This window comes from Mirounga angustirostris, unplaced genomic scaffold, assembly GCF_029215605.1.
Source record: "Mirounga angustirostris isolate CCGP_5_RB_7025 unplaced genomic scaffold, mMirAng1.0.hap1 SCAF_5, whole genome shotgun sequence".
NCBI classification, from domain to species: domain Eukaryota; kingdom Metazoa; phylum Chordata; class Mammalia; order Carnivora; family Phocidae; genus Mirounga; species Mirounga angustirostris.
This window is the reverse complement of record NW_026991713.1, coordinates 57,627,080-57,637,688: the sequence shown is the minus strand read 5'-3', so window position 1 is coordinate 57,637,688 and position 10,609 is coordinate 57,627,080. Positions and strand designations below refer to the sequence as shown.

General features: G+C 42.4%; 1 protein-coding gene and 1 pseudogene across 2 annotated transcripts in view; both read left to right on the top strand.

Moving 5' to 3' along the window:
* The window catches only part of LOC123843612 (17-beta-hydroxysteroid dehydrogenase type 6-like), a 36,157-nt gene that overhangs the window by 2,116 nt on the left and 23,432 nt on the right, over positions 1-10,609 (top strand). The gene's annotated exons all lie outside the window — the stretch shown is intronic.
* LOC123845063 (U6 spliceosomal RNA) lies at positions 7,736-7,836 on the top strand (annotated as a pseudogene).

Below are 10,609 nucleotides of genomic sequence, written 5' to 3'. Positions count from 1 at the left end.
CATATGATTCAGTAATTCCACTACTGGGTATTTACCCAAAGAAAACGAAAGCACTGGGGCGCCTGGGTGGCTCAGTTGGTTAGGCGTCTGCCTTCAGCTTGGGTCATGATCTTGGGGTCCTGGGATTGAGCCCCATGTCAGGCTCCCTGCTCAGTGGGGATTCTGCTTCTCCCTCTACTTCTGTGTTCTCTCTCTCGCTCTTTCTCAAACAAATAAAATCTTTTTAAAAATTTAAAAAAGAAAAGAAAAGCACTAATTAGAAAAGATATGTGCACCCCTATGTTTATTGTAGCATTATTTACAGTAGCAAAGATATCTAAGCAACCCAAATATCCACCAATAGATGAATGGGCAAAGATGTATATATATATATATATATATATATATATATATATAAACACACACACACACACACAATGGAATATTGCTTAGTCATAAAAGAGAATGGGATCGGGCGCCTGGGTGGCTCAGTTGGTTAAGCGACTGCCTTCGGCTCAGGTCATGATCCTGGAGTCCCAGGATCAAGTCCTGCATCGGGCTCCCTGCTCGGCAGGGAGCCTGCTTCTCCCTCTCACCCTCCCCCCTCTCATGTGCTCTCTGTCTCTCTCATTCTCTCTGTCTCAAATAAATAAATGAAATCTTAAAAAAAAAAAAAAAAGAGAATGGGATCTTGCCATTTGCAACAACATGAATGGACCTAGAGAGTATTATGCTAAGTGAAATAAGTGAGACAGAGACAGATACCTTATGATTTCACTCATGTAGAATCTAAGAAACAAAACAAAGAGACAAACAAAAAACCAGACTCTTAAATACAGAAAACAAAATGGTGGTTGCTGGAGGTGAGGTGGGTGGGGGGATGGGTAAAATAGATAAAGGGGATTAAGAAGGATTAACTTCCAGTTATAAAATAAATAAGTCATGGAGATGAAAAGTACAGCATAGGGAATATATTCAATAAGATGGTAATAATACTGTTTGGTGACAGATGGTGGCTATACTTACCGTGGTAAGCACTGAGTAATGTATAGAATTGTTTAAAAAAAGAATTTATCAGGGGCACCTGGGTGGCTCAGTCGTTAAGTGTCTGCCTTTGGCTCAGGTCATGATCCCAGGGTCCTGGGATCGAGCCCCGCATCAGGCTCCCTGCTCAGCGGGAAGCCTGCTTCTCTCTCTCCCACTTATCCTGCTTGTGTTCTCTCTCTGGCTATCTGTCTCTGTCAAATAAATAAATAAAATCTTAAAAAAAAAAAAAAAGAATTTATCCAGAAACTTGGGTGGCTCAGTCCATTGAGTGTCTGACTCTTGATCTCAGCTTGGGTTTTGATCTCAGGGTTGTGAGTAAAAAAAATTTACCCCTCATAACCCTATATGAGTCCTATTTTGTAGATGGGGAAATATTCAGAGAATTTAAATACTTTGTCCAAGGTCACACCAGCCAGATAGCTCTCTGCATTTAACCCCTAAGCTGCATGCTGTGTCTCTACAAGGGGTTGTCATGAGAATTAAATGAGATAAAGTGAGAGGTCCCTAGCACAGTTAACTCATAGGCCACTACTACAAAGTGTGAGAAAGCTGTCTAATTCTGTACAAATGCTCTGGTATAGAAGCTGTTATCCTAGGTGCCACTGGGAGGCAGTGTTGCCATTCAGTTGGTGTCCCCTTGAGCTTTCATCCACTTAGGTGCAAAACCCCTTTGTCCTTCAAGCCTTATACTATCTGCCATCCTCTTTACATTTACTGTATACATCTGCTATCATCCTTTTTGGGTAATCCATCAGTTCTAGGTCTTCCTAAGTTATTTGCAGACTTGGACACTTACGTCGTGGACTTCCCTTCCAGTTCAACTCCTGTTGTTATTCTGGATGTTTTTAGCACGTAAAAAATGATCTATGTGGCAGATAGATCCACAGATAGTTAATGAACATTTGTGTTGGACACTTAAGCTCTGGGGAGAAAAAAATTAATGACATGGTTTCTGTTTCCGAGAAAGTTATAACCTAGTAGGGGCAATAGACACAAATCAGAAAGTGAAAGGAAGTGTTATAGATGCATTTATTTTTTTATTTTTAATTTTTAAAGATTTTATTTATTTATTAAAGATTTTATTTATTTATTTGACACAGAGAGACACAGCAAGAGAAGGAACAGAAGCAAGGGGAGTGAGAGAGGGAGAAGCAGGTTTCTTGCTGAGCAGGGAGCCCAATGCAGGGCTAGATGTGGGGCTCAATGCGGGGCTCGATCCCAGGACCCTGGGATCATGACCTGAGCTGAAGGCAGACACTTAACGACTGAGTCACCCAGGGGCCCCTATAGATGCATTTATAACCAGCTGTCTATTGGCATCAACGTTTTCCGTAAGACTTGGGTAAGATTGGTAAAGGAGCACAGACACAAAATTGTAAATGGCATGGCACTTTCTGGAAGGTGCCAGTAGTTCGTATGGACAGAGCTCAGACTTGAAGGGAAGGCCTGGTGAGAGATGGGGCTAAGAGGCAAGCCATGGCCAAAGCATTGGATGCCAAGCTAAGACGTGTGGAAATAAAAATTATTTGTCTTCCATTTTTATTCCTCTTTGATTAAAATTAAGATAAAATATTGATCATATCATTATTTGGTGAGACATCTTGGGAGTAAATAATCTTGTTGAAACAAGTAATTTGAAAATTTGATAGACTTCTGTGCTAGTTGTTTTCCTCTTTAATAAAGTAAGGAAGAGAAGATTAGAGAATATGTTCTGATGAATCAAGAGCATAATAAAGAGAGACTATCTACGTGGGGCCAAGGTCATATTTAAGTTTAATTATGATAGGTTCTGTCTCTTGTTATCATGAACTACTGAAAAGTAATAAAGAGCACCTTCATAATTGTTTAAGGGCAAAGTTTTAGTTTAATCTCACAGGGATGGCAGATTCAAATGGGAACACATCAAACCTTGTTCTTCCACAGGAATTTGGATTGGTCGGAAGACAGTGGAGAGCCTTGGAAGGCTTTTAAGCGGGGGAGAGGCATAATCAGAGTTGTGTTTTATTTATTTATTTATTTTTAAAGATTTCATTTATTTATTTATTTGGGAGAGACAAAGAGTGTGAGGGGGAGCATGAATGGGGAGGATGGGCAGAGGGAGAGGGAGAAACAGGTTTCCCACTGAGCAGGGAGCCCGATGCAGGGCCCGATCTCAGGACCCCAGGACCGTGACCCGAGCCAAAGCAGACACTTAACCAACTGAACCATTCAGGTGCCCCAAAATTGTGTTTTAGAAATAAATTCTGGAGCCCTGAGGAGGGCAGATAGGAGGGGAGAGAGCAACCAGAAGCAGAGCAATCCCCAGAAACTATTGCTGGAATCCAGGTGACAAATACTTGTGGCCTGAACTAAGACAGTAAAGTGGAGATGGAGGGGATTGGGTGGACGTAACTGACATAAGAAGGTAGAGTTGGGGGCGCCTGGGTGGCTCAGTTGTTTAGCGTCTGCCTTTGGCTCAGGTCATGATCCTAGGGTCCTGGGATCGAGCCCCGCATTGGGCTCCCTGCTCTGTGGGAAGCCTGCTTCTCCCTCTACCAGTCCCCCTGCTTGTGTTCCCTCTCTTGCTATGTCTCTCTCTGTCAAATAAATAAATAAAATCTTTAAAAAAAAAAAAAAGGTAGAGTTAATACCGATTGGATATGGGGAATGAGGAAGTGGTCTAGGATGATTGCTCAGGTTTCAGGCTTGGGCAACTGGAGAGAAGGGGGTTGTCCGGCACCCAGTGGGCACTCATTACATTTATTGAATGTTGAATAGATTTAGGGATAGGAAATAACATGAAAATGAGGAGGATCAGATTGCAATGAAGCGTCCTTATACAGTTTTGGAAAGTTTAGTTTGCGTGATACCCCCTAAGCACCCTATGCTTTTCTTTCATAGACCCCATCAGTATGTAATGATATATTTATTTGTGGGACTATATATTTAATGTCTGTTTTTCCTGCTAAGACTATAAGTTCTAAGATTTCAAATATCATGTCTACTTTACTCACCTCTACTGTCTCCAGTAACTTGATAGGACCTAGCACGTGGTTGGGGGAATACATTATGGAATGGATGGGTGAATCCAGGTGGGAGATGTCCAGCAGGCACTTGGATCTGAGGAGCTAGATCTCAGGAGTGAACTGGACTGAAGACAGAGATTTGCAGGTCATTAGCACTCAGATCAGTGTTGAAGCCGGTGATGACTGAGGATATGTATAGTGAGAAGAGAAAAAAGGCCAGGAGGGAACTCTTTTAAAGATACTGACTTTAAAAACTGGGTAGAGGAAGGGGAGCCAGCAAAAGACAATGTGAATGAATAGGAATAGAAACAGGAAAAGAGCTGGGAAGGGTGGTTTCATAAGAGCCAAGGGGGGAGAGTTGTGAAAGGGTGCTGATACCAATTCCAATGTGGGTGGAGGGTGCACATATCCAAACCAATTCTTCAGACACTAGCTGGGTATCCTATAATTCAACACTATCTACCTGGAGCTAGCATCAGATTCCACAGGTTAAGGGTTCAATCATGCAAGACTGCCCCACTTCAGATGCCGATCGCAAGCCCCAGCTTGTCACCTGTGCTTCTGACCAACTGGCTACAAATCAGAGGGTCCCACAAATCGCTCCTCAGGTTTGATTAATTTTCTTTTCTTTTTTAGATTTTGTTTATTTATTTGACAGAGAGAGACACACAGTGAGAGAAGGAACACAAGCAGGGGGAGTAGGAGAGGGAGAAGCAGGCTTCCCTCTGAGAAGGGAGCCCGATGCGGGACTCGATCCCAGGACCCTGGGATCATGACCCGAGCCGAAGGCAGCTGCTTAATGACTGAGCCAGCCAGGCGCCCCGGGTTTGATTAATTTTCTAGAGCTGCTCACAGACCTCAGGAAACCCCTTTACTCACTAGATTACCAATTTATTACAAAGGATATGACTCAACAGCCAGATGAAGAGATACATAGGCAAGGTATGTGGGAATGGGCTTGGAGCTTCCATGCCCTCTTCAGATTCTACCTGAATTTAATCTACATGTGTTCACCAACCTGGAAGCTCTCTGTACCTTGCCCTTTTGGGTTTTATGGCAGCTTTATTACATAGGCACAATAGATTAAATCATTGACCATTGGTGATTAAGCTATCTCTAGCCCCACTCTCTCCCGGAGGTCCGGGCGTGGGACTGAATATTCCAACTTCTGTTCCTGGTTGGTTCCCCTGGCAGCCAATGAGGTGCTTTCCAAAAGTCACCTCATTAACATAAGCCCAGTTGTGGTAGAAAGGTGCTTGTTAGAAATAGCAATACATCATTTTACCTTCATGGCTCTGGAGTGATTTCAGGGACTGAGGACAAAAGGCCAAACATTATAAGGAAAGATGCTCCCATTGCTCTTTTTTTTTTTTTTGAAAGATTTTATTTATTTGTCAGAGAGAGAGGGAACACAAGCAGGGGGAGTGGGAGAGGGAGAAGCAGGCTCCCCGCTGAGCAAGGAGCCCGATGTGGGACTCGATCCCAGGACCCTGGGATCATGACCTGAGCTGAAGGCAGACGCTTAACTGACTGAGCCACCCAGGCATCCTTTCCATTGCTCTTTATCCCTTAGGAAATTCCAAGGGCTTTGGGAGCTGTGAGCCAGAAACATGGACAAAGACCAAACATATATGAAAAATAAATAATTGGTCATCTGAACGACCAAATATATATTTCTTACAAATCACAATATTGCATACTGGTATATACTACATTATGGATGAACCTTGAAAACATTCTGCTGAACAAAAGGAGCCAGTCATAAAAGGCCACATATTGTGTGATTCCATTTATGTGAAATGTCCAGAATAGGCAAATCCGTAGATGTGGAAAGTAGATTAGTAGTTGCCTAGGGCTAGAGAAGGGAAAAATGGTGACTGCTAAGGAGTACAGGGTTTCTTTTTGGGGTGAAGAAAGTGTTCTGAAACGAGATACCCTGTGAATATACTAAAACGCAATGAACTGTATACTTTGAAAGGGTTAATTATATGGTATGTGAACTGTGTCAATAAAGCTGTTATTAACACACACACACACACACACGTACACATCCTGGCTGCAGGGCCCAAGACTAAGCAGCTGCAGCTCTTTGGCAAGGTGTCTGACTCCATGAAGGCTGAGATCCCAGGGTTGTGCAGCTGATCTCAGATTGGTAGTCTGTGTGGGCTTTGCTTAAATTAGCCGGCCTCCTTACTCCTTAACTCCAGCAGGGGTTTTAATGTTTTAGTATTCCAACTTAAATCAGAGAATGGGGGCTGAAGGGCGTGGGAAATGCTCTGGTTGGCCAGGGCAGCTCTTTTCTTTCTGCTTTTTATTTCGGTTATAGCCGATCTGGTTCTCCAGTTGAGCAAGGATGGATGACACTGGTGAGAACTGTGAGCTTGGCCCGAGGGTGTGGAGTGGCCCCTGCTCTTACCACAAGGCTCTTACCACAAGACGGAGATGTTGTGCAGAAGGTGGAGGGGATGCGGCTATGGGGAGAGGTTGGGACTGCCGACCTGTGCGGATTCTCGAAGTCCTCCCAAGTCTCCGGGACTGGACTCTTCCCTGAGCCGGTGGTGGTGGTGGTGGTGGTGGTGGTGGTGGTGGTGGTGTGTGTGTGTGTGTTGGGTTGAGGACTGGGAGGAGATAAGGTCTGTGTGGAGAGAGGTCTTAATAATGATTTTTTAGTTTCTCAAAAGATCTTTCAACTTTGATTCCTGAAAGAAATTTTATCACCATTGTTTTTTCTGCTTTTTAAATCTGCACTCCTTTGGTTTAAAAGTTGGGGGTGATTTTATCCTTGCAAATAAGATCCCCTGGGTATGCCCTATAAATTGAGATTCTTGACAGTGGGGAAAATCAGCTCTCATAGTTCATGCTGGTAGCTGTGGGGTAAGTTTGTGAAACTGTGGGTAAGCAAAAGGAGGCTTCTCTAATTAAGTCATGAGAATTGTGTTGCTGAATCTTGGTAGTCTAGTTTGGGTCCTGCCCTAACCAGACCCCCGCTAATACCATCCCCTCTCCCATGGCCAGCAAGCTCTTTGCAGTGGGAGTGGTGAAAAAATTTTTTCTTTCTTTCTTCTTTTTTTTTTTTTAACTCGGCCACTAAACACAGTTTAATAGTCCCATTATTCCTTCCCACTTGTTAAATTTCTAATTCTATGGAGAACAGAGAAGTAAAATTCCAAAAGCAGTTAAACAAGAAGTGTTTGAAATCTGACATATATTCCCAAACAAGAATTCCTCAGGTAACATTTTTCCTTTCTCTTTGTGGAATCCTATATACCGATATGAAGTGTGTTATAACAAAAAAAATGCCTGGTGGTGCCTGGGTGGCTCAGATGTTGGGCATCTGCCTTCGGCTTAGGTCATGATCCCAGGGTCCTGGGATTGAGCCCCACATCGGGCTCCCTGCTCGGCGGGAAGACTGCTTCTCCCTCTCCCACTCCCCCTGCTTGTGTTCTGTCTCTCGCTGTCTCTTTCTCTGTCAAATAAATAAATAAAATCTTTAAAAAAATGCCTGTACAATGCATCAGTTGCTAGAGTATTTGCTTATTTCTTCCCACTTGGCAGAGGTGAAGTCAGTTGTTGGAATGAGGCTGAGATTGGAGAATCTGTTAAGTTTTATTCTTGGACAGATGCAGCATCTTCAAAAAGAGTTTGAGGTAACCGAAAGTAAAAGACACATGTACATTAAGGATAATAGAATGCAATTTGAGGGCTTGCTTTGGCAGCACATATACTAAAATTGGAATGATAGAGAAGATTAGCATGGCCCCTGCTCAAGGATGACATGTAAATTCATGAAGTGTTCCATATTTTAAAAAAATAAGTAAATAAAATGCAAATGGAGTACAAAAAGAAATAGAAAATCAAAGTGATAGAAGAGCGAAGAAGAAAAAAGTGCTGTCTACAAAGGCTAAGAGAATTATTCTGATTGAACATTAAATTTGGCTTTGAACTTCTAAGATAATATGAAGAACTAGGTAATTTAAAAATAATCAGTAGCAGTCGCCTGGGTGGCTCACTCGGTTTAGCGTCTGCCTTCAGCTCAGGTCATGATCCCAGGGTCCTGGGATAGAGCCCCACATCGGGCTCCCTGCTCATCGGGGAGCCTGCTTCTCCCTCTCCCTCTGCACCCCTGCTCCTGTTCTCTTGCTTGCTCAATCTCAAATAAATAAATAAAATCTTAAAAAAAAATAACCAGTAGCATACTCTTTACTTAGAAAAGACAAAATCTCAAAAAAAAGAAAAAGAAAGGACAAGTACTCTTCTGGTACCAAATGCATGGCAGTATGTATTTATGTATTTATTTATTTATTTATTGAAAAAGAGTTTATTTATTCATTTGAGACAGATACAGAGAAAGCGAGCATGAGCCGGGGGAGAGGCAGAGGAGAGGGAGAAGCAGACTTGCCGTTGAGCTGGGAGCCCTACGTGGGGCTTGATCCCAGGACCTGGAGATCATGACCTGAGCCAAAGGCAAATGCTTAACCATCTGAGCCACCCACGCACCCCAATGACAGGATTTATTGTATGGGGTCTTGCACAGTGTACAGATACATGTTGTTCTTGATTAGAATTTCATAAGCAAATGCAGAGGTGATTTTCTTCAGACTTTTTTCTTTTTTTATCAAAGAAGTATTTTTATTTTTCTAATTTGAGTCAAAAACATGCAGATCATAAGTGGATGGTTCAATGAATTTTCACAAAATTAATACTTACATTACAGCCACACAGGTCAAGAAAAGAACTTTACCAGCACCCCAGACAACCCCCTAAATACCTCCCTCCATCTTTGACCCCACCCACCTCCCCAAGGGTAACCATGAATCTGATTTGTAGCAACGTAGATTAGTTTTGCCTATTTGTAATTGTGTGTAGGTGGAATCTACACAAAGTTCTTTTGTGTCACAATATTATGTTTGTAAGATTCATACACCTAATTGTACGTAGCTATAGTTCATTTTTGTCACTGTATAGCATTACATTGTGTGAACATATTTCAACTTATTTATTCTACTGTTGTTGCATATTTGGGCTGTTTTCAGCTTTTGGCTATTACAGATGATAATGCTGCTATGAACACATCTTATGATGCACATGTGCGCATATTTTGTTTTTGTTATGCACTTAAAAGTGGAATCAATTAGTATAGGGAAGGTGGATCTTTATTTTCGGTAGATAAGGACAAACCATTTTTCAAACTGATTGAATCAATTAACTCTTTCAATGGAAATGCTGGATTGTTCCATATTTTTGCCAGCACTTGACATTGTCAACTTTTTTTCAGTTAAAACATTATAGTGGGTGCATCTGATTATGGTAAGTGACTGTTGACTTGGGTACCACCTAGTCTGTATGTCCAAAATGAGAACAGAGAATGTTGTGGTGGATCAGTCCATGAATCCATGTGCTGATTATGTGTGTGTGTGTGTGTATGTATATATATATATTTTTTAATTAATTTATTTGAGAGAGCGTGTGAGCGTGAGAAGGGGGAGGGGCAGAGGGAGAGGGAGAAGCAGGCTCCCACTGAGCAAGGAGCCTGATACAGGGATTGATCCCAGGACCCTGGGATCATGACCCAAGCCGAAGACAGACACTTAACCGACTGATCCACCCAGCTGCTCCCCATGTGCTGATTATAGACTCACTCTTAGGATCAGTGACTAGACTGATAGGAGTCTGTAGACAAACCCAGGTCTGAAGATTTGAAAGGAGGGAATACAGGCCTTATTTTGCCATGCACTATATTGCAGAGAGCTAGGTCCTCTGCTTGAGACTGAAGAAAGGCGGGGTGAATTGGCATTGTCCAGTATGGTGATAAAGAGCTGGTAGAAATGATGAAGGATGTTGCAACACATGGAGTTTGACATCTGAATGCACCAAATAGTTTGAGTTCTCATGGTGTAATTTCCTTCTGTTAAAGCCTGGAGGAAGAGGTAGGGCTCATAGAGAAAGACCTAGAATGGCACTGATAAAACAACAACAACCAAAATAATGCTAATAATATCTAATAATTTTATAGTGTTTTATGTGTGTTAACTCATTTAACTTTCTCAACAAATCACGGAGATGTCCTTTTCCCATTTTGAAGATGAGCATCCAGGTACGGAGAGGTTAATTCACTTACCCAAGGCCATACAACAAGTAAATGGCAAATAAAGCCTGAATTTGAACCCAGGTAATCTGGCCTCAGAATCCAGGTTCAGGACTTTATGCTAGCCACAAAATTAGGGTTGGGGGCATTGGAACTCATGCAGAGAGATTCTTGGAAAGGAAGACAAGGAAAAGTAGGCAGGAATTAGCCAGGTGGTCTCACTGGTATCAACTAACAGGCTCCCAAAAAAGCGTTCTGACAAACGGAATACATTCTGCACTGTTGCTGAAGGGGACAATCGCAGAAGCCTGAAACATCTCCAGGTTTGGATATGAGAGTCTTCAGCGCACAGCACGTACAATGGCTGGGTAGGGAAGCCCAGTTTAGCAGAGAGCCTAACACCGAGGATTGCCAGTCTTCCCTCCTCATACCTGTGTCAGGTTTTTATGATTGCTCTACTGAGGGATAGATGACGAGTATCATGGCTAGTTTC